The sequence below is a fragment of the Macrobrachium rosenbergii genome, chromosome 10 (assembly GCF_040412425.1).
Source record: "Macrobrachium rosenbergii isolate ZJJX-2024 chromosome 10, ASM4041242v1, whole genome shotgun sequence".
Lineage (NCBI taxonomy): Eukaryota > Metazoa > Arthropoda > Malacostraca > Decapoda > Palaemonidae > Macrobrachium > Macrobrachium rosenbergii.
In genome coordinates this window covers 23,387,553-23,411,463 of record NC_089750.1, presented here as the reverse complement: position 1 = coordinate 23,411,463, position 23,911 = coordinate 23,387,553, and the positions used below count along the sequence as shown (strand labels likewise).

Below are 23,911 nucleotides of genomic sequence, written 5' to 3'. Positions count from 1 at the left end.
AAAGGTACCTTTAAAATAAAAAATGACACATGGAAAACTTACCATCAGAATAAATTGTAACAACAAAATTTACTTTAATGGTTGTAAGTAAAAAAATTCTATCTGTGGGAATACGAACAAGATTAAAACCACGCCTTACATTATACCCGAGGATTTTTTTTTTTTAAAAAAGAGACCCAAAAGGTAAACAACCTGAGAGGATAATCCAAGGCAACAAGAGTTTTTAAAAGGCTTCCTGGAACTTTCACGAGTATTCTTGCCTGCTCTCCTCAATTGGATTATCTAACCCAGGGCACACAGCTCACGACACTACATCTTCATAGGTCAGAATTTGGGTTATCTATAAATAAGGAATGGAGAGAGGTCACTATGGCACAAGGGAGGTACGGAACACATTCATCCCAAGGCTGTTGATATTTCATCGCAATTAAACAACGCAACGCTTCAAAAGTACACTGTGAATAAGAAACTGGCACTGAATAATATTACAAGAAAAGATAATGTGTTTTCATGATGAAATGTAGATACCATATCAAAGACTAACTTTGACAACGTTTATACTCTTTAACTGAGCCCATCACAACCGATTTTTAATATACTTGTAAAGAAGACGATATATAAAGTAATCTTAGTCTACTATGCCACGGAATGTGAGATTATGATTCCCTGACGAAAAAATCAATATTCTGCGCTCAGCTAACAGACCTAATTTTCTACCTTCAGTAATAAACCAATCTAACTATGAAAAAGAGCTTTAAATCCATGTTCTGGTCCCTGTCATATGTTAACGATAAACTTCAAAAAAGAAAAATCGAAGCCATGTTTCCCTACAATCCAAACATAAAGTCTGTAACAAAATAAAACTAGCATCCATTAAAATGAAGCAAAGTAATTCACCAATCCTATATGTGTTTTTATTGCCTCTATATCAACTGGACTAAATTTCAGTTGGAATTGAGAAGGGGAAACCCCTGGAATAACTTTGCCAACATTGAAATTCATTCATTTAGGTTGGAATTAATTTTCACCTTTTTTTTTTTTTTAACTTACATAAACATTCACACTAAGTTTCACTTATCATTAAAGCGTTTCACAATTTTCTGTATTTTACACTACTACAAGCAATAAAATTTATTTACGAATTTTATTGCTTTAAAACTCAATTAATTTATGAACTTAGTTCTAGAGCCTCAATGAACCCATATGCAAATTAAAAATGGAACAAAAAAATACTCCAAACGTTATCCACACATATTCTAGCCGAGGTCATTAACGAGTAATCACGTCATCTTTAAAATATCACATCATCTTTCAAATATATTCCGAGCTAACATATAGCATGACAGCATCAGTAAAATAATTTAAAACGAATAAGTTTAACCTCCGAACTCTTCCTCTCTCAACCGAAACGACTTTGGAAACCATGGAAAAAAACACGATGTTGTGCTTTGGATCATTTGGGAACTACGCAAAATGAGGGTGGAGTTCAGCCAACTTAACCTTATTAGCAGAACTGCCCACATAAACAGCGCACTAATGAATGCAAGAACTTAAAACAAAAACAAAAAAAAGTCATCCTTACAGCTAATTCAAGAATCGGCGTTCATGTAACAATCTATAGAAAAACCTTGACTCCTGCAAGCATAATTACTTAATCCTATGACTAATGTCTACCAATGAGAAATCGCTTTATTGATAAACTAATCCACTTCACGGAGTGGTGAAATAACTCGTTTCGGTAAGTACACATACTATTTTTTTTTCAGCTATATTTGTATATCGTATACTTTAATTACATGACAAATTCAAAATACAATCCTGAAATCTTCGTCAGTCGAAAAAACATCAATAATTTAAGAATAAAATCTTTATAACATTCGTATACTTCGTCCTTTTCTAAAACAAATATAACAAAAATATGATCCTGAACCCTTCTTCAGTAGCAGTAACAAAAATTAATAATCTAAGAACAAAAGCTTTACAATATATGTATATATCTCATCTTTTAATAAAGTAAAGAAAAATAAAAAAAAAAATATATAATCATGAACCTATCCTCCTTAGAAAAATAAAAGTAAAAATGATAACATCAATCTAAGAACTCCATAACTTTTTTTTTTAGTTATACGTGAAAAACGCTACTGTCCGGCTCCAAAAAATTCCACTCATTTACTCTTTTACACACTCCAGTTTCTTTTACCTTTTTATCTTAACCCTTCTGTAACCTTAAAAGTTATTCATATGCCCATCCTTTCACTGCTTAAAATGTATGAAGAGAGCTTATTTTCCTGAAAACCATTGACGAATCGAGTCTTGATCGTGTTCCTGCGAGGTTCAAAGCGAAAGCCTATAGGCTTCCACACTGAAACAAACACTAGTTCTTCGAGTCTTGTTTTTATATGACCACACCTAATCCAATTTTTCAAGCTTCCATAATTCTTATGAACATTTGCTATAACTAAATTATTCGAAACATAAGGTCCAACTTTTTCAGACTCTGAATTTAAATGTTCCCCAACAGTTAACCAACATGGCTACCTCAAGGCAATATTTGTGAGGACCTTACTTCCATTACGTGCGGTACACGTATAACTTCTCTGCAGCAGAGCTCTACAAAATTGATCTTACATCGTCGTTTTTTTATATATAACTAAAGAATATAATAATTTACCAAACAAGTGTTTTACTCTTGATCTTATATATCTGGCCTTCCTTCTGAAAGGTCACCATACTTTTTCATTCTCATCATGGAACTACGTACTATCTACTCATTTTACCATCCATGCTTTTGCCATCTCGAATTCTTCGTTCTTTAATCATCATGAAGTTGTTTAAAAAAAAAAAATTCTTTCTACTTTTTTGTCTACTTTCTTAGCCAATTCCAGACCCTATGGCTAATGAAATTTTCAGATTCCTTCAAAGAGCCTGAAACTTGTGATGGAGAGCTCATGCTATTAAAACCGATTCTGTAATACTAAAATATTCATCTGTAATCATTTCTGACACCCTAAAATAGTTAAACTTAAGTTTTCTTCTCTTTCAGTTAGTACCACAGTTTCCCAATGCCCGTGTCATTCCTTCCACTTTAGGCTCTCTTCCATGCAGATGTTATTCAAATAAATGTTCTCCTTGGATAGAAAAAAATTTTTAACTATCCTTTCGGACGTCACGAAACACAGATAAACAAACTTTTTCCTACACACTCTGCACCAAGGTTAGAATATCCCAAATTGGTAATCTCGGTGACGTCATTTCCTATTAATTTCAAGCATCATGCTTTTATCTTCTATTGCTCTAGAGACTTACGAGTTAGGAACTTCGCTAACTAAGGGGTTTAGCTTCCACTCTAATGGTCCCCCTTAATCAATTGTCGTGCCCTACTTTTCCTGTAGTCTTTGCTTTTACGGCTTACCATAATTAAAATTCAACTAAATCATTCTACAGTATTACCCTCATGATTTGCATAATACTACGGCTTAAAAAAAATTACAAATAAGAGCAGCTCTCTATCTAAATTGTATCATATAACGTCAAACATGCGTTAAATTCACTGCCATGATGCACGAAAGCAGTAACTTTCAACTTAATTACCCTTCATACAACCGTTCAATAAATTATAAATTTTCAGTCTTCTGGAAGCGCTAAAAAAATTCAGTCTATAATCAATAAAATACATGACAACGTCTTTGCACTTACTGGCAGAGAATTTTGCAACAGCAATAACGATGATTGCATGATAATACAGACGTTACCACAATAATAAAAAAAACTTTCACGGGAAAACGCGTGCTAGAACCTTGCCAAAATAATCACCAACTCTGTTGGATTAAAACAATTAGCAACAAATGTCAAGGGAGTTTAAACTAATTTTCTCCAGATGGCCAGGTACGTTTACAAAGGAAGTAGGACACCAACTAATTGCCTACAAACACATAAAACGAGTGTAATGAATTAAATGCCGACACAAGTGTTCCCCTTGGCACCATCTTTTATTTTCCCAATGGGAAGACATTTACTTGAAGGGCTGTTTGTATGGGTACCAAATTACGGTCACGTTCAAATTTTGCAGTACATCGCCAGAAAATTCTTTATAACTCATTGTACTATTTAGCCCGGTTGGCCAATGAAGCCATTTGTGGCACCGGCAATCTTACAGATGACTACACAGAAATCAGGTTAAAGCTGGTTTAAAGTTCTATAATTTTCAATCATTATTACACGTTTGGAAAAAGCATTATGTAAAAGCCAAACTTGCTCAAAGCATTGTTACTTGATGCTTGGCATTTTTCTTATTGCCTTTGTGCGCACAATAATGGCTTGTGTTTGTCTATAAAGGAAAACACTAATATATAGATATATTTGAAAAATAAAACAATATTACATGAACATATACAATTCTCCCCACGACAAATCTAATTTACCCTTATTAAAAAAAAAACACTTGCGATTCGTGGGTTGACGTACTTCGGGAGAGGAAAGTTTAACTGGAGGAGGAGAAGGAGGAGGAGGAGGAAGAAGAAATCTGGAAGCAAAAGCGGATGGGATGGATGGAGGACGGTCGTAGGGGTGGTGGGAGAAGGTTACTGAGAGTGGGGTGGGGCCCCATAGGGAGTAGCAGAATCAGCGGTGAAGAAGGTCCTGGCCCCAGGCTCTGGGGCACAAACCTCACGACTCGCCCGAGACCGTCGGTTCCCATTCCTATCCCACTACCCCTGGGGTCGGGGTAAAGGATCTCTTCTTCCCTCCATGATGCTGTGGCCCCCATGCCACCTTCCCGTCTAACCCGAGCAACACAGCCTCATCAATATGCACCGGCACCGCTAAATACACCCTCACACACCTATCATTTATCCGTTCATGCGTATCTGTACCGCCATTAGGTACACGAAAGATCGAGCTCGTGTCCTGTATCGTGAGTCGCTGACGACAGTTCGGGCTCAGCAGTCATGAGACAAGAAGCTCTTAAAAGTACAAATTAAACATGAGAGAAATGCGCCGCCAATTAAAGAGATATTCAGATGAAGTGGCCCGATTACAGCTCTTACTCATATTACAGTGAATAACACAAAGATCATAATTATTTAAGAAATAACTTTATTTGTTTTCCATCACATCTATGTAAAAACACAATCGACTCTTCAAACACACAAAATACAGAAAATGAGTGACCGTCGTTACATAACATGTCAAGGAACCCGCTTCCCTGACAACCTTCAACAAAGAAGTCGCTTCAGTTATATACGGCAGAGCTGACGCAACACCTTTGTATCAAAGATTACAAAAGGAGACCTTCGAGAGCAACAACAAAGCCAGCATCGGGGCAAACGAGGCTGAATGCCAGTCTAATCTGAGAGACCCGTTAGGGGAGTTCCGAAAGAATGAGTAGTAAGAGTAACAGGTGTTTTCAGGGGGTGGGGGGAGGACAGGGGAGGAGAGCCTAATCATGAATATTCAAATGTAAGGAATGGAGGTGGAGGGGGTCCAGTTGACATGCGCATCAGCTGGTTTCACACACTGCACGTTTCTTTTCACAATGACGTCATTTCCGGCGGAACAATTCTTCCGTCTAGCACTCTTAAGAGTCTCCAAAGGCAGGTCAGTAAAAGAATTAACCTACAGTACTTATATGAATTAACATAAAACAAGCATACCACTGAATATGCCTTATCAACTGAAGTCGCTGAAAACCATGAGCAACCTTCGATACCGCCACTGAAACGTCGATTTCAAAATCACAAATTTACTTAAAAAAAAAAAAAATAATAATAATTACGGACTTGACCTCGAGCCGCCCTTGTTGTTCGGACTGGAATTCTGATCTGCAGCTGGTAAGCTTAATAATTTTAATAACTTCACAGGCTTTACGGCTCCGCTTTTTGCTGTGAGTATCAAAACGAGTACCCTCTGATGATTATGATTATCCGCGTCTTATTTTCCCCCCAGGTGGTGTTCTCGAGTCCTCCCCTTCTCCCTATGCAGCTCACACGGTAAAAATGGATTTTTATCTCAGACATCTCTTCATCCATTAAAATCTTTAATGCAATTTATTTTCGTGAAACTTTAACAAGAAAAAATCTCGGGGAGGTATATTTTTGGTTAAATATTCATGTGGTTGCAGGGCAGAAAACACAGGACACCGACATGAGCAGAATACACACACACACACACACACACACACACACACACACACACATATATATATATATATATATATATATATATATATATATATATATATATATATATATATATATATATATATATATAAATTATAATATATAATAACTGGAAATTATTATTGAAGCGTTGTGTTCATTACTCACTGTTCATTGTAAGGGGAGTTTAATTTTGTTTTACTATTAGTCTTTAAGATATTCAGGAAATTTTTCCACTCAAAAAATGATAATTGTAAATACTAGTATGTAAATGAGTGAAAGGGAAAATAAAACACATCACTAGGAATCTGTAACATAAAACCGGATCTGCACGCGGCAAAGTAACCAAAACAAAAGGAGGCGGTAGGAGTTTGAAAACACTGTCGATAATAATAATAATAATAATAATAATAATAATAATAATAATAATAATAATAATAATAATAACAAGCGTAGCAATTACAAACAGCAATATCTTGTTATTGCATGTTAATAACGTACATCTAAGTAAGAAAATTCTGCTGTTCCTTGAGTACAGAAATAAGAATACAGCTACGAAATTTGGCTGTCATATTTTGTACTTCAAAAGGTTACTAGAGTGAGGCAAATGGGACGAAAGATAAAATCATTATGCAGATTATGTCCGAAGCTATTTCATTACTGGCCGTGTGGCAGGTTAGGAATGCCAATCTACGTTGCCTGCTTTCAAGTTCAGAGAGAGAGAGAGAGAGAGAGAGAGAGAGAGAGAGAGAGAGAGAGAGAGAGAGAGAGAGAGAGAGAGAGAATGTGTAATATGCTGACTGCCGAGATGCCGGGCAGACTTTACTATTAAATACGAACGTATGTAGAGTATCTTCCTCCAACTGCTCCATCATACCCGAATTCCAAACTATTTTCTAATTTTCTACCCATGATGCTTCTTCTCATCTCTGCTCTTTCTTTCTTTGGCAGAACTTGTTATTTTCTTTATCTTCCTAAATGAAAGAGGAAAACAAAAATGAATGTTGCACGTGGTTTGAGGTAGTCTTACCGGATAGGAGTGAAGCTTTTTTTTTTGTGCTGACAATAAGAACTAAAACTTTAAAATAAAACTTCTTTTAATATTCACAGAGTATATTTTACTCTTAAGCCCACTGGTAAATGTTACAAACAGACAGTGACAACTCTGAAGAACAGCATATAAATTGTTTGCGGAAAACATAACAGATGTTAAAATAATAGCAAGCAGGACGGAAGTACGAAGGCAATGACCTGAAATTTATAGCTCATTGCAAACCCTTGTAATTTCTTGCAACAAATAACGGATTTACAAAGAAACACTGTAACTGAAGCTAAAATACAAACATAGAATATAATCAATATCTATATACCATCAAATATAATATTATACAGTACATACATGTGTTCTATAAATAAAAAGAAATCTTAATGACACCTCCACGACCGCTAAATATAACAATTATGCAATTGTGATTTTCCTTTTTCCTTCGGCGAGTCATGAATGTCAATTAAAAGTAACATCACGATGAGGTTGCATGTCACGGCAATGAATAACTGTTATGACAACGCTCTAAATAGCTTCATTGCTGCCAAAGTCAAAATAGCTATTGCTAATGTTATACCTGGTGAAACGCGTGTAATTTACTAAGGCATGCCATGCAGATGTCAGAGGCACCAAATAGTTGAGAATATTCATAGCTACAACTGCATGTCCATGGGTTATTTTCCCCCGCTGCAAAACTGCTTACCGCTGTCTACAGTTCGCTGCTCAAGGCACACTATAGGCATTTGCCACAACGATGTCGATTACACTAAGTTCTTTAAAGACCTTGGCCTTATCCCAACGTCGGGTGTGCTACTCCTCCCAAGTATTAATACTCCAATCTTTACTTCCCTATCTCATGGCAAGGTTGCACATACATAGCTTTGTGTCAGGCATTTCTCCGACACTGGTATATGGGGTGACTGTAAATTCTAAGTACTTGCTATCGTCTTTTACGGAAGTTCACGTGCACCTTCAGTGCAACATTATATGCGAAATGACTGTGAATCATTCATATGTGTACATATATTTTTTTTTAACACTAGACCATTTCCCGTAGCAGGAGGTTGGTAACCAAGAAAAAATAAACCGCGTGTACAAATAAATACATACACACGGGTATATATGTGTATGTATATACAGTAATTATTATTAAAACAGCTTCCAACGTCGTGTGACACAAAATGCCTCTGTGAAATTCCACCACTCATATCTTTCCTTTGCTTTATATTCATAAGTCTCTACTCTTCTCCAGCCTGACCTCTCATAGCTTTCATTAAGGTATGTCTGGCTCTTCCAGCACTATCTCACGCTATTCTTCCAAAGGTGGTGCGAAGGAAATACCCAAGCCATCGCTATGCCCCTTTCATCCCTAACTCATCTACGTATGGCGCTTCCACAATTTCCTTTATGGTATCATTTCTAAAAAAAATTCTGTCATATGACATGCTGTGTAATCTGAGATCTATTATTTCTCTTAAAACTTTATTCTCAAATCGACAAAATCTTTTAGATAAAGTTTCATTATGATTTCATGACTCTTGCTCATATAGCAATACAGATTATACTGCATTAATATATCATTTTAATTCCGTCAGCAGTTTCAAACTAATTGATTTTCTACTTATATTCACGCTGCCCATTGTTTGGTTTACCTTTTTCAGTCTTTTATTAAATTACGACTCAAGAGAAACTCTGTTCATCCATCCTTTCCCCGTCTAATGTTATTTCATCCCTTTGTATATACTTCGTCCTCACTACTTATGTTTTCTCAGATTTCTATTGAGTTCCATCTTTCTTCATATATGATGCACTCTATTTAGCATGTTATACAAGTCTTCTGTAGAACTTCTGATGTAAGCACCATATGTATATGTATGTATGTAAATATACACACACATACATTTGTATGAATGTATGTACGTATTTGTGTGTCAAGGAATACTCTGTAAACTACACCCTCCTTTTGTTTCTGAGGAAATTTCATCGTTAAATATAAAAACAAAATACACGCCTTATCAAAAAACCATAAGTATACAAGATACGGAGGTGAGCTTTACGCCAACAATAAGCTGGTGAAATTACAGAATAAATACAGAATAAGAGACAACAAACAGCACTTCAAAACAAACCTCTTTAACTGTGTAATGTACTTGATAAAATTCGTCGCTCTATTTTGGAGTGAAATCTGCATCTTTACTACAACAATCACATACACTATCAAAACCTGAAGATTAAATTCCCCAGCTTTTACGTCCATCTAAGAGTTCAGTAAAGATAAGAATAATTCACCGACTGATGGATATTCACTTTTCCACTTATTCCCACCATGCGAATGAACCAGGGAACTGAAAAAAAAGAGTAAAAGGAAATACTTTCAATCGACGCTATCTAATCTAATCAGGCTGTTGATAGCATTGAGGATAGCACAGATGCACCATGAGTAGAAATATATCAGTAATACATATCTCTGATAAGAAATAAAGCACTGCGATAAATTGACCCAGTTTTTTGTATATTTCAACCCAGTTTTGTAAATGAATTGCAGCATTTCATACTGGTACACTATATACTATATATTATAATAATATATAGTGTAAAGTGTACAGAATAAAACTTAGTCCATAACAGCACGGTACCTCACTACCCATTTAGGCTGGAGTTATGAGATCGACTTGAATACCAATTAACATAAAATAAATTTGTGTGCTTTACATCCAACACAGACGAATGATGGAAACTGGATGCCACGAAAGCCAAGATACCACGGCAGCATAATTACGAATGGAACAAAACAAATAGATGCAGGTCGCGACTGTTCATCAGATATGCTCGTCATGCCTACTCAGTACAGCCATTAAGGAGTCAAATACACAACAGTTGCAGGGTCGCAGTGTGTGATCAAGGATGACCTAGAAAGGATCAAGGGGTTCTTACCTTCCATTATGGCACTTAAATGGTCTTCTCCGACTCCTGTGGGTCATAAGACTGCGCGACAAAAGGTTTATTTGACCTGGGTCATTACGTCAAAGACAGATGGGAACATTACTGCCATAAGGGCTCGTGAAAGCTTACAATTAGGACTCCTCTTTTTTTCTTGCGTTCTCTCTCGCTCCACCACTCCGCTTCCCCACAAAAAAATAAAAAGGAACGACAATAAACTTTATGAAACACGAAAAAATCAACAGATAAGTGTAAATCCAAACAGTTAACATAGAGGAAGGTAACCAGTTAGGTCAATCAGTGTGAACAAACGCCAAGCTACGGTTTGTTTCTCACACCAGTTCTCCAAGAGCCCTATGACTTTTCTCTTTTAAGATGCAATTTCTTTCTGGAATCAGGGCTAAAAGCCACGCCTTTTCCTCTTACCGTTATTCTTTCTTTTCCTTAAGGGTTGGGCTATGTTAGGGAATTAACCTGTCTGTCCTGTCGGCACACTGCCAGAAAAAAAAAGTAAATCTTCCTCTGCCCTAAAGAGGAAACATCACTCCGACTCAGACAGGACGAAAACAATTTTCTCGAAGAGGAGATCCATACTTGACTTCGGCGTGGAGGTCAAAGGCCAAAAGCCACTTTTACTTTGTGTGTAAAACATCAAAAGGCATAATTTTCCCGAGCAATGCCGTACCATTCTCAGACATCCAGAATCAGGAAGCGTGGGGTCAGGAAGGAGCCCAGGCCAGCCACCTCACCATAGCAATCACACAAATGAGAAACAACACACTGAAACAACACCCTCACCCCAGACTAACCAATAATAAACACATCAACGTCAACAGGAACTTCAAACAGAAGGGAAATTTCACCGTATCCATCTGTCAAATAATTCTTCTTGTTTATAAATCTAATTAATTTTCCAAGTTCAAACTTGTCTGAAGGGCACTGGGTTACTTAGGCCTCCTAAACCAAAACAATTGCGATAATGGACCAGCATTGCACATACCGAAAACATGCGGCTTCGTGCTTGTAGGAGTTTAGTTCTATTCCTTGAAATACCACGCCCACCTAGGAGAGAACAACTGGAGGCGTAAAAAGTAGTATTAAAAGACAATATACACGGCTTTTCCGTTCTTCATGTGGATATGACAATAACCGATATGTTTTCCTGGTAAAATTTCCAATTTAAAAGTAACAATATATATATATATATATATATATATATATATATATATATATATATATATATATATATATATATATATGGACTGAGAGAGAGAGAGAGAGAGAGAGAGAGAGAGAGAGAGAGAGAGAGATATCATGGGGTTAAGTTTAATCTGGTGCAACCCTACAAGTGTTGACGTCATGATGATGGGAGGAGGTGGGGAGGGTATACCAGAGCGTAACACGAATATGAAACACACCTCCAGTTTATCTTCAACTTACTTTTGCCTAAAAAAGAATTCCAAAACATTGTTTACTCCCTTAAGGTTAACAAGAAATTTCAATAAAAATTACGACGAACGCAAACCTTTCAGTTCAATAAAACAACAAAGGATGTGACGCTTTTGGAATCTCAGAAATCATATTCCATCTCATTATTCTATTATGGGATGAGCCCCATACCTTCTCATTTCAAAAGCAGTATTGAGGACAAGCAGTATCTTGTCAGTTACACACAATATACGAAAAGGAAAATTCCATTATAGGGCATCACAACTGCTGATAAACAAAGATTTACTTCAGGGGTCTTACACTAAGAGTTTTACTAAGGATTTTCGTTTAATATTATTATTACCTACGTCAGTACTTACAATAATCCACTGAGTAAACTGTTTTCAAATCTTTTGTGCGTAGGAAAGAGAGGAAACTTTCAGATGTCGTTTATGAACGTACAGCATATAAAGTCACTTAAATAAATTTCTTTTGACGTGAAAATTTTTTCACACTGAAAATACTCTCGAAAACAAAGGGCAAAAGGTAAATAAAATCAACAGTTCGTAATTTCTTGGATTTCTTCTGAATTTAGGCCGAGTTAATTTATTTTTTAAAAATTAATTAATTACCAAAGGACCAGTAAGTCAAAAATGCTCAACTACAGGATGAAATTGCTGTAAGAGCACAGTACCTGACGTATACGAGTAAAGTTATAATTAAATGCGCAACTGTAATATATATGACGTCTTTAGGATGTGAGCTAAGGAAAAAATCTCTAGGATTTAGCCTTTCATCACAGGATTATTTACATTTTACAGCTGTCTAGTTTCAAAGGCCTTAATATATGAACGGAAATAACTTTGACACTTAGTAAATATAAACACCTCAGAGAGAGAGAGAGAGAGAGAGAGAGAGAGAGAGAGAGAGAGAGAGAGAGAGAGAGAGAGAGAGAGAGAGAGTCTACTTTAAAGGAATATTTCTACCTCAGTACGCTATAATTGAGATTGTACTCAATTGAAGAATTGTATACATCCCTGAAGTAAATATATATATATATATATATATATATATATATATATATATATATATATATATATATATATATATATATATACATATATACATACACATACATATATACACAAACATAATTATGTATATAAATCGTTAAAAACAAACCTTTAATAATTAGAACCTTGGTCATGGCAGAAAAAACTCCCTAATGACGAAGACATGCCAGGTGCAATAATACAATAGGTGAACTTATAATGTTTCCATGATGTCCTGTACTCCGAAGAGGTTTCAGGTTGCACACACACAACGCAGAACGGGGTTCCCATTGTTTTGTAGGGGAACCATTTCAAGTTAGGTGGTTCTACTACCCGACCACATATACAGCTGTACAAGCGACGTCACAGGATCTTATTTCATAAGCTGATACCGACCTTCCTCTCTGACTGTGCGCCGAGACTGGGCTGAATTGAGGATTTTTTTTTAAAACAGAGCGTTCATCACTAAAAAAAAGAAAAGGAGCACCCCCAGAAGCAGCCGATTCCAAGTGCTGCGGGAATCCAAACCCGCTTTGCTCTTATGGCACGGAAACCGTGATAAATATCTGATAAATTACTATAAGGTGATGAAGAATATGATTAAGATATTTGAGAGAGAGAGAGAGAGAGAGAGAGAGAGAGAGAGAGAGAGAGAGAGAGAGATAATAGCCATCAAGTTATATTTTCAAATCCATCTAAGTCAAACGAAGGAAGAAAATTTGGACATTTCATACTAGGAAACTTGATCCAGATCATTTTCATTCCACAGTATGATACTGTTGTCATATTACGACTGATATAAAAGAGCATCAAAGGACATTACTAAACTCCTCAGTTCATAAGTTTTGTTACTCTGGGTCAATTTCCACCCTTTTTTCCTTGTGGGAGTCAGTCAACCGCACCCTTCGCTTCATGACTTTGATGAGGCAAGATGGAAAGCGCTCCTTTGAAATGGAATTCAAGTGCAATGAACGGCATAGCCTTCAGTTTATTAGGGAACAAGTGGCGCATAGCCATTTACTTTTAATTAGCTTATACATACTCGTATACAAGCACATACACATATAGGTACAGAAGACAGCGCGCCAGCGCGCGCACACACGCTCTATATATACACACATACATGCATATATATATATATATATATATATATATATATATATATATATATATATATATATATAATCACACATTACCACGGTGAAAAATAAGAGTCGGGGTATAGGTCCTGACCGGTTTCGACTTTATTTTACCTATGGTAATGTGAGATAAATATATTCATATATATATATATATATATATATATATATATATATATATATATATATATATATATATATATATATACACACACACACACACACATATATAATGAACCGATCAATTTCACTTGAGTTTTATATTCGAGAAAGATCATAGTATATATACTCAAAGAAGCGACTCGTTATTCCACATGAAATTATATAATACAAAATAACAACAGAAAAATAAAAATAAATGTACGACAAAGAGGGGAGAAAACCCTCAAGAGCCTAGGCAACCGCATAAACAAACAAACAAACAGAACAAAATAGAGAACGGGGTTCTAGACCCTTAATACCAGATGTATAATAGTGTGTGAATATCTATCGCCAAATATGGACCGTAGGTCACATATTTTTCACCCTAATGTCTGTGCCATATGATGGTACCTTTATTTGGGAACCCGATAGACCGTGGAGGTTCTTTTGGTGACAGCGTTGCTAAAATTTTTAAAATTCCCTTAAAGACGGCCTGATAAGTTTACACAAGCAGACTAGACGAGTAATGCAAGAAATGTTCATTCCGTTTTCTTAACATCAAGTAAACACGTCCACACACACTACCTCTCCTGTGGCAGCCCAGAATAACTTTGTGAGGTACTTGTACAGTAAATATAGCGATGTACACTCGCACGCATGGTTGTGTTGGCTTCTGTGAGTGCATTCAGATCTTCACAATCTTTCATAGGATGCGAAAACTCTAAATAACAAAAACTGAAAAAAATTAGTGCTATATCGCACTCATCTTCACCAAGGCAAACAATCGAGATTTACGCTATTCAATCCCAATAATGAAAGAACAGAACACGGACATCAGTGAATTACCATGGGTGTCGACAGCGTCTGATCTTATTCGCCAGAAGTTTTTGAGTTCAGGGTTCAACTCATTCACTTTTGACTTACGTAGCAGTCAAGATTCACACAATAACACTTTTGTTTATGTTAATTCAAGATGAGTTAAGTTCATTCTAAGAGTTGTCCAATATAGTCGTGAAGGGCATACTCTTCAAAGATACTTCTTTCTCATTGAACCTCTTCAATTGCCAAAAAGAACCACTCGAAAACAATTCCCTTTGAAGTTCCGCGTACTTGAGATCTAAGAAAAATAATAAAAATTATTTTTAAAAATTAACAATCAAAATTCAATTAACGACATGAAGGAAAGGAACTCCGAAGGCTTTTGCAATGTGGTGACATTATAACCTAAAGCACCAACAAAGGCAAACATGATTTACAGCAGTGGAAACCAATAAAAAATAGTAACGTAAAAATAAAAGTTCACCTCTTATCACAAAGTAATAATAATAAAAATAATGGTAGCTTACCTGTCAATACGAGGAGCAAGACGGCTAAAACGGGAATTCTTTCAGAAAACAAGGCGGTAGCGAGAAACAAATGCTTTTCTTCATTTTTCATAGAGTTACATTCCTAGCACATACATCACATTATTTATGGGACTATTACAAACCCATTCCTGTTAAACTGTTCAAAGGCACTTAGGATTTAGAATACAGACACTTCAACTTCCACAGAATGTGAAATGTGAATTGTCACACACAATAACTCAGTAATAAGGCCATCAGCTAGCTCATTGTCATATACGGATACACTATATGCACACGAGTACAATCAAAATACATCCAACCGTATTAATCAGAAAGTTATGTTAATCAATAATTACAAAATAACGTAATGCTAGTTAAGAAAGCCACGATGCCCGCGATGAGTGAGAAAGGCCTCAAGATCTTAACCCTCGGGCGATCCGCAGCGGGAGGAAAGATGAAAAGGCGGAGGAAAGGAAGAAAACACTTGGCTCAGCAACCTGGCCTCGGTCATGACAGCTCTGACAGTCAATAGAGCGCACACACAAACGTACGCACAAAGATAATTAAATTCTATAGTTTATATGCTATTAACTGACTGCGTTTAACGAAAAAGTCTGTTTATCACGACCAGATTATACTTCCTTAATGATGCTTGCATGTTCTTGACACTGAATTCATTACACGGTCCTCTTACGTTCACATGAAAAAAAAAAGTTTAACAAAGATTCAAAATTGATTACATCATTTCATAAATAAACAATACGAAATCCACTAATAAAAGTGCGTACCGCCGCAACACATCAACGTCAGCGTCAGTGACAGCAGTCTCGTCACGATCACTCAAAATCACATTTTCTCAAAAACTTCTTGATTTTACTTCGCCAACTTGGAAGAGAACAAGAGCGACGGCGTGGCGAAGAAGAAGAGAGTTCCGAGAGGAAGAAGGCCTCCTCGCTTGAAGAGGGCAGACCACCAACTGTTGACTTGAGCCAGGCACCCTCTGAGGCCACACACACTCACACACTTGACACTCTTCCACACTTCGATGGGAGATTTATTTGAGTACACAGTCCTAATCCAAAAATCAATAGGCGCCATTTGAGATGGCAAGGGCCACATTCTCTGTGCCAGTGAGCAAATGAAATATGTAACGACATCAACTAAAAAGAGAGTAACTCTGACATACAAAGCATGACCCCTTAATGCTATAATTACTCTCACACATTAGCCGAAGCCTTCTTCTGCACTCCAAACTTCATCTACAAAGAAATTTGCCATTTACTCTTTTTAATTTCTACTAAAAGACATGGCTCCAAATATTACTTGTATAATGTCATAAATTCTCTGTCATTTTTAATTATTAAAATATGTAATATCAGGATACTAATAAAACATTTAGGAGAGTAAACACATTTGGCGCAAAACCAGGTGAAGGCGAAAGAATACTGTAGTTACTCAATATCCATAACATTTCTTCATCCCACATCTTTTGCTTCATAAGTCTTGTCTCAAAACAAGAGAATTTTATTTGAAACAAAGACAACGACACCAGTTCTCTGGACAAAGGACCAACCCACACAAAGAAGACAAATGCTTTGACCACCAAATTGAGGGTAAGGGTCCAAATACAGCTCTGGTTACTTCACCTAAAAGCTGATAGGTACACATGAGACATTAAAGCGATTGGTGCAATGCTGGAGACTTTCACCATTTTGCTTGTGAAAAACATTTCACAAAGGAATAAAGGTTCCATACAAACGGCCTTTATTGGTCCTAGGCAACGCATGTCATTGAGAATAAAATAGTGATTAGCTTACCGTACTTAATAACATTTTTTTAACACGAGAAGTACCTTAAATACAAGAACATTTGGGTAACTAAGCAGATATAACCTGTCTTAATTACGGAAATCACCTTAACGTATGTTTAATAATGAACCGAGGTCCAACTTTATAAAAAAATACATTGTATACAATTTCAAACATACTTTATAAACAAGCAGAGTTCTATCTCTATCTTTCTATTTACCTATACACACACACACACACACACACATATATATATATATATATATATATATATATATATATATATATATATATATATATATATATATATATATACATACACACATATATATATATATGTGTGTGTGCGTGTAAGCGCGTACAAAACTTTACAGACTAACCGATGACTCATGTACCACGAAATTATCTGATGAAGTTTTTCCAAATTCTGTCCTAGGTTCAAATATTTTCAAATTTGCTAATACAGAAATCCTGTTAGTAACTACAAGACTGTCACCATCATTATTATCATTACAATTAACATTCTTATTATTCCAAGAGACCTAACTTCGCATTTGCCTAAAACACAGACGCAAAGAAAATGAAACAAAACCCACCAGGCGTGAAATCACCGAGAAAGGGACAGAAAAGCCTATTGTTCCAAAATGAATGCACAACAAGCTGGTTACATTGGTCCCATCTGTGGGGTTAGGTGGCTTGGGAGGGGGGGCGAGGGTGGCGGCAGAGATTGGGGAGCAAAAGCGTCACAAAGAGATGCCTTTTATCTTCCATTAAAGGTAACATATGGGCTCCATGGGACGGACGACGACAGAAAAGATGGAGGAAAACGGCCCCTTTTGGCCATGAAGCCTTTTAAATGGCAAGGAAATTAATTGTTATTCCTAAATGGAACTACAAGAGCGGAGGTAAGTGCTCTTAACGATTTTATTCTTGACATGGGAATGCGTTTAACATTCTTAAGCATGATTAAGTGTGCAGGGTAAATACATTTATAACACATCTTGAGATTTCAAAATCTAAATTGTAAAACAAAGATAACTTCCATAAAAAAGAAAAATGTAATCAAAAGTTTTGAAAAATTAAATTAGTACAAAATCTTAAACAATGACTAAAACTTAATCTGTTTCAAATGATAAAAGACAAAACGAAATGTTAAAATATACGTTAACATTATTCATTACGAACTTTACATGTAAAGCAATGAAGCTGGATGAAACAAATACATGAATAACTAAACAAAAACACGAATAACTAAAAGATGTTCTCATAACTCAGATATGTTTTCCATCCATCAACTTTTAATTTTTTATATATGTTAAAAAAAAACTAATGGTCGGCATAAACAGAGTTGGAGCGCTGACGGAAGGTGCTTAACAAGCGGAAGAGATCCCCAAGAATGGAAAAAGGTAACAGTAGACGTTATCATTGTCACGATATGGAAGAAACAGATGTGAAAAGTGCTGTCGATTTTCAGAAATATTGCAATAGGCACAAGTTTCACGAGATACAAGGAACCACAAAGTAACATACTTAATATGGACAGTAAAGATACGGACAGGGTTACTAGAAGGAGAAAATGACAGATTCAAGGAAAAATAACATATCTTAGACTGTAGACATGAATGAGTTCAAAAGTGAGTTCTTAAGTCCAATGATTACTGGAAAACCTACATTAAATAAATACTAAAATATAAAAGAGAGGGCGTGGTAAGAACAATACACACACACACACACACAAATACGGCTTTGAGAGCTTGGCTATACGATCACGCTCAGTATTTATTGCTAGTTATGAAAATGATATATGATAGTTATGTATAAGAGCAAAATATGTCTACAGCTAGAAAGAAATGTCGACGACACCAATTAAAAATCTTCACGCTTTGTGGGACTACAAGTTCAGTTAACTAGGTCAAGAGGAAACTGTCCAACAAGGTAAGACCAAACAACACGTGCATGTGCCAGAGAGAGAGAGAGAGAGAGAGAGAGAGAGAGAGAGAGAGAGAGAGAGAGAGAGAGAGAGAGAATGGTTATGGAACCTTTCGCAGTGTTCCCTGAGTCCTAGACATTGTTTTAAAGGCACCTCTATTACTAGGTAAAAGGACAAGTTCAAGGACGTTTATACTTTTCCCATATGACCAGACTTGCATATGGCTTTTGTTCTGTATAGCTTTTCGCTTTTTCAAAAAAAGAATATATATGTGTGTGTATATATATATACAGTATATATATATATATATATATATATATATATATATATATATATATATATATATATATATATATATATATATATATATATATATATATATATATATATATATATATGTGTGTGTGTACATACAGTATGCATATATGTACTTGCGATTACGCCAAAAGATTTTCCATCATCTTGCAAGGCACATGCGTTCTAAGCCATGTGGTGATCGACGACGTATAATCTATTTAATTAGCTAGGAAATATCCTTAGAAAACAGTAATTTGCTAAAAAAAAAAAAAAAGAAACTGCATGCACACCATACAAGTGCATATTTTTGCTTCAAATTTACCTGGAATCAGTGAAAATCATATAGATATATAGATATATACATATATAGCTATATACATATGTATGTATGCATGTACGTATATATATACATACATACATTCATACATATATATGTGCATATATGTGTGGGGGTTGTTTTAATCTTCTTTGCGGTGGAGAAGTATGGCAGCTGCATGCAAATGGAAAAGAAGAGGTTGAAGACTTTGAGATGAACTGTTTGCTTAGTACATGCAACAAAAGAAGAACTGACAGGATAACAAACGCGAACATACGTAGAAATGATAAAAAGATTTGCGTAGCTGAAAGGCTCTAACAGTTTTGATATGGTCTTGGTCATGTAGAAACACGACGATAGGTTGTCAAAAGAGTGCATAATTAAGAAGCGGTAGGAGGTAAAGGGAGAGAAACAACAAGAATTGCGCTGTGTTTGTATGGTGTGGGGATAGGGGTTTTCGACGCGCTGCTGATGAGCATTCTTTGTGCGTGTATGAAGCAGGTAATATTGTGGAGGCATTCTGCACAGGATGTTCATCCACGATTCACCAGTTAAAGCACGAATGTAACAATGAAAAAACATATTTTTGGACTTATTCCCTTCAAGGGGAAAAATAAAGTATTCAAAATTCAATTGGCATTGTATGAAAAATTTGGGACAACTCTGCTACTTTCCTGGTAGCGTAGTCTTAACCAGTGCCTGCCATTTAGTCTTCGTCGTAAGGCATTTTAATAGGAGGTATCAATTTTCACCCAGTTGTGAATGAATTTATGGCGCCCCTTGTACCATTCACCTGTTGGTCTCTTGAACACCATTATATAAACCATAAACAAATTCACACTTCCCTGACTTTAAAGTACTCATAATATATGAAGAGCTTTTAGCAGCAACCGCAACACAAATACGCTCCTTATATGATTACACGAAACATTAAGCAGAAGCCCACAAACACCTGTTCATTATTCTCTAATGTCAAAGTCTATAGAGTGTACATCGAGAATGCAATTGTACAAACAGACGATGAATAAGCCACTCAAAAGAAAATTTCAAGGATAAGATGTAGATCTCGAGGTTCTTTATCTAGTTTCCATTCTCATCACCACGACATCTCAGTAATCGCAAATAACAACACCCGAGTTCTTCAATATGATCTATGACGATATGTATACGTAAACAATAACAAGTAAGAAATGCGCCGAAGTTTCTTCGGCGCAATCGAGCTTTCTGTACACTGTATAATGTTGTATGACGCTTTCAGCCACGGCCCAGTGGTGGCCTGTGTTGTTGGTACCTATAGCTGTGCCACACGTACGATTATGGCTAACTTTAACCTTAAATAAAATAAAAAAAACTTCTTTATGGGTAACTCTAACCTTAAATAAAACAAGTAAAAATTGCGCCGAAGTTTCTTCGGCGTAATCGAGTTTTCTGTACAGTGGCTACAGCGTATAGTCAAGGCCACCGAAAATAGATCTATCTTTTGGTGGTCTCGGTATAATGCTGTATGAGCTGCTGCCCATGAAACTTTAACCACGGCAGGGCCAGAAGCACGATTATGGCTAACTTTAACTTTAAATAAAATAAAAAGTACTGAGGCTAGAGGGCTGCAATTTGGTATGTTTGATGATTGGAGGGTGGATGTTCAACATACCAATTTGCAGCCTTCTAGCCTCAGTAGTTTTTAAGATCTGAGGGCGGGTAGAAAAAGTGTGGACAGAAAAAGTGCGGACTGAATAAAGTGCGGACGGACAGACAAAGCCGGCACAATAGTTTTCTTTTACAGAAAACTAATAAGAATTACTGAGGCTAGAGGGCTGCAATTTGGTATGTTTGATGATGGTAGGGTTTTGCAGCCCTCTAGCCTCAGTAATTTTTAAGATCTGGGGTCGGACAGAAAAAGTGCGGACTGACAGACAAACAGCCATCTCAGTTTTCTTTTACAGAAAACTAAAAATGGGTGAAACAATAATTTCACGAACCTGAAGAAAATATACCTGCGTCAGTGCGACCTACGACAGGCAACTTCAGCTGCACGATCTGCTTATGTTGATACGAGCCACGTCCCAGCAACATTATCTGTTAGCGATGCATCTAAACGTATCATAAAGTGCGACTCCCTGCCGCTATCGAATTTCGAGTCCAGCGACACGCAATATATTACTAAAATTAGGGTCTGTATCGTCATTCGCCCTATAAAGCTGAAATGAAGGTCTACAACTCTACATCATGGACCAAAAGAGGTACATACTCTCGCATCTGCCTTCGGTATAAACATTTCAAAATATTTCAGTTAGTTTAAGAACTCAAACTTCATGCGTTTTTTATACGCAAAAGAATAAAGATTTGTCTAACAACTGACGCAGTTATAATAATTCATATCAATATACCCATTTGCTGCTAATACCGCTTTATTTATAATCTCCATACCAGATCATTTTTATGAAGTATCAAACTAGAAGCCACTGATTATGTCTCGATATCAAGAAGAATTCAAAATACCGGTTTCGTATAATGACAAAAGCATCATCGATTACCCTGCTTTTTTTCTAGTTTCAATTCCATTCTCATTATTTTCGCACTCACGATATCGTGCCTAATTCCTTTCACAGCCTTTAGCTCTCAATTCTTGGACAGAACAGGTTTGAGCTTCACATGGGTATAACTTCAGAAGCAGGAGAGAGAGAGAGAGAGAGAGAGAGAGAGAGAGAGAGAGAGAGAGAGAGAGAGAGAGAGAGACTATCTCTCTCTCTCTTAACTTTTCTCTCTCTCTCTCTTATACACGCACACACACTACAGTATATACATACATATATATACACGTGTATATATATGTATATAGTGTGTATATATATACATGTATATACCATACACATACATACATATCTATTTGTATATATGTATGTGTATGTGTATATGTATATATATATATATATATATATATATATATATATATATATATATATATATAGAGAGAGAGAGAGAGAGAGAGAGAGAGAGAGAGAGAGAGAGAGAGAGAGAGAGACGTAGCACAGTGCAGGAACACGGGATGCTCTGGAGAATTTGAAAACAGCCACTGTAATGAAAGTATTCTTACCCTTCTTATGGTGATGGGCATTCAGACCAGCGAAGGAAAAAGATGAGGTATGAAATGGGCATAACAGAATTTGTCAAGCATATATGTTAAATTGGTAATGTAGCAGTATGGGATCATGCCTATAGAGGAGCACTTTGCATAAAGCTGAAACTCAAATGTTCAGGAAGATTGTAAGAAGCGCCGAATCATCGGACTGCAGTTGCTGAATAGCTGGTAAGACCTCCTACGACTGTAATATGTTGCTTACCGCCGGTTACATGTTGGGTATCAAATTACACAAACTCTAAAATTGCTGCATGTTTTCTTGGCATTCTCAATCGTCTGATCATGGTTAAGAATAACGGTAATTGTTAGTAGAGGCTAGTGCTGATGAACACTATCAGCACACCTTTTACTAATAAGTTGCCCAACTGAAAAATTTGACGACTAACCTGGAAAGAAACATTGATATGGGAGTGTGTCTATATATATATATATATATATATATATATATATATATATATATATATATATATATATATATATATATATATATAACCTCTGCTAACAATTCCCATTATTCTTAATCATGATCAGACGATTGAGATAGCCAAGGAAACATGCAGCAAGTTTAGAGTTTGTGTAATTTGATGCCCAACATGTAACCTGTGATAAGCAACATGTTACAGTCGTAGAAGGTCTTACTAGTCAGCAACTGCAGTCCGATGATTTGGCGCTTCTTACCAACTTTCTGTATATTTGAGTTTCAGCTCTGTACAAAGTGCTCTTCTAGAAGCATGATCCTATGCTGTTACATTACCAGTGTAACATATATGCTTGACAAGTTCCGACAAGCCCATTTCATATCTCATTTTTTCCTTCGCTAGTCTGTATGTCTATCACCTCAAGAATAGTAAAAATTCTTTCATTACATAAGGAATAAATATACAGATGCTGTTTTCTAATTCTCTAGAACATCCCGAGTTCCTTCGCTGATGCTACATCTGCAAACCACCTGTTTCAGCTCAATAAAATGAAAACGACGTGCCCTAGAGCTTTAAACATTATAAAAAAAGGCTTCGACTAAGGTAGGAAGATTGACGATCCTAAAATCTAATCGCATCGATGCCATAACAAATTAGGATGACTACGTTGTTTCAGCGCTATATACTAAACCTTCTTTGGAGATATTAAGCAAGCTTATGTATATTTGGGTTTAGAAACATTTAGTTTTATTAGTG

The 23,911-nt window shown here is 36.2% G+C and overlaps 1 protein-coding gene across 5 annotated transcripts in view; it reads right to left on the bottom strand.

The window, feature by feature from the left end:
• Nucleotides 1-23,911, bottom strand: part of LOC136842560 (protein Shroom-like) — a 981,749-nt gene that overhangs the window by 481,317 nt on the left and 476,521 nt on the right. The gene's annotated exons all lie outside the window — the stretch shown is intronic.